The sequence below is a fragment of the Solanum stenotomum genome, chromosome 8, assembly GCF_019186545.1.
Source record: "Solanum stenotomum isolate F172 chromosome 8, ASM1918654v1, whole genome shotgun sequence".
NCBI lineage: Eukaryota > Viridiplantae > Streptophyta > Magnoliopsida > Solanales > Solanaceae > Solanum > Solanum stenotomum.
This window is the reverse complement of record NC_064289.1, coordinates 39,464,321-39,466,236: the sequence shown is the minus strand read 5'-3', so window position 1 is coordinate 39,466,236 and position 1,916 is coordinate 39,464,321.

Below are 1,916 nucleotides of genomic sequence, written 5' to 3'. Positions count from 1 at the left end.
CTTATGTTATGGGTAAACTGATTTCAATATAAAATTATTGATTCATCGATTATTTTCATCATATTAACCGCGTACAATTTGGACTTTCCCGGTAAAGTTAAAGTTTGATAAATTGAGAATTTCAAGGTCGATTTTAACTCAGTTTTTTTTATGAAATTTCATATTTGAACTTATCTAAGCATGGGTAAGATGTTTTTCAAGAGATATTTCATTTTCGAGTTGGGGTTTCGGATCCGAATATTTTAGGTTTCTTCAAGAACGTGGATTTTCCTTCAAATTGAGTTTGTGAATTGATTTCAACTCCGTTTTCAAGTTGGTTTTCACCATTAGCTTCCAAATACTTTAAGGATCATTTTACATAAAAAATTTCCAGATTTGGGTATCGTTTTCCGGTATGAGACTTTTGGACCGTTTTGCCCTTTTTCCCTAAATTTCTTGATTTTGGTGTCATTGGACTCAAATTGTGATTGTGAATAATTGTTTGAATAGATTATCGTGATCCGGATTATACTCGGAAAGGAAAGGCTCAAGTCAAGTAACTTTTAGAGTTCGTTTTAAGGCAAGTGGCTTCCAAACTTTGTAAAACTCTTAGACTACACATGACTACTTTCCTAATTGTGTTGGGGAGTAATGGGGATTGAGGATGAGTTTTATTTGTTGATTGAAATTATTGTAAATAAAAGATGGGGAATAAAACGAGCTAAATGTGTTGTATGCGACTTGAATTTGTTGAATAAGTCATGTGATAACTGATATTGAGGGGATAGAAAAACATGAGTAGGCTATGATTGATACAGACATTGATGTTGAGACAGATGATGTGTAATACTATGATGTGGTCGTGATATGGTTGTGATTGAGACAGGTGATGTGTAATACTATGATGTGGCCGTGATATGGTTGTGATTGAGACAGGTGATGTGTAATACTATGATGTGGTCGTGATATGGTTGTGATTGAGACAGATGATGTGTAATACTATGATGTGATCGTGATATGATTGTGATTGATGACATGTGCATATTCATTATTCATCTCATATGTGAACTATCTGTTGCATGAGTTCTAAGACATTGATATGAGGATGGATGGATATGAGACACAGTTGAGACTAGCTCCGGCTAGAGATATATGAGATGGACTAGCTCCGACTAGCGATTTGAATGCCGATGGGATCTGGTTCCGGCGGTGATACATGGTCCATGTGTGGCCCCCATGGGTTCTGATTTGAGTATTCAGCGCGGACTGATTACGTCAACAGATGTGTATCGTAGGACAGACATGCATCACGACTACATGACATCATTATTGCATTTTGCATCGCATTTTCCTTATCTTTTTCTGTGATGTGTGGATTGTATCGGTTTACCCTTCTTATGTGGAATTTGATCTACTTGCTCTTATTTGTTGATCTGAGGTTGATGAGGATATACTGTTGGTTCTGGCTGTTAATATGATCTGTTTAGTATAGGTTGGTTGGTTTGCTGCTAGATTGAAGTTTCGGTGGTTCGGTTGAGATTGAAAGGAGTTGTTTGTAGCTGCTAGTTTTGCTTAGTTTAGAGTTACTTGCGAGTACCTATGGTTTTCGGTACTCACCCTTGCTTCTACACAATTGTGTAGGTTGACAGCTCTCTCAGATTCGGCTTAGTATTTTCTTTAGCAGATTGAGCTTCGGGACATACTGAGAGGTAGCGGTTCATTCCAGACGTGCCCTTGAGTTATCTTTACTTTCAGTTTTGTTCTATTCGAGAACTATACTCTGAGACTTGTATATTTTTATTCGAATTCTGTATTTAGAGGTTTGTACATGTGACAACCAAATTCTGGGTAGTATTGAGTCTTAATTAAAGTCTTCCGCTTATTTATTATCTTTTATTCTCGTATTTTTACTTCTCTATCGTTGTGGTTGGGTTAGG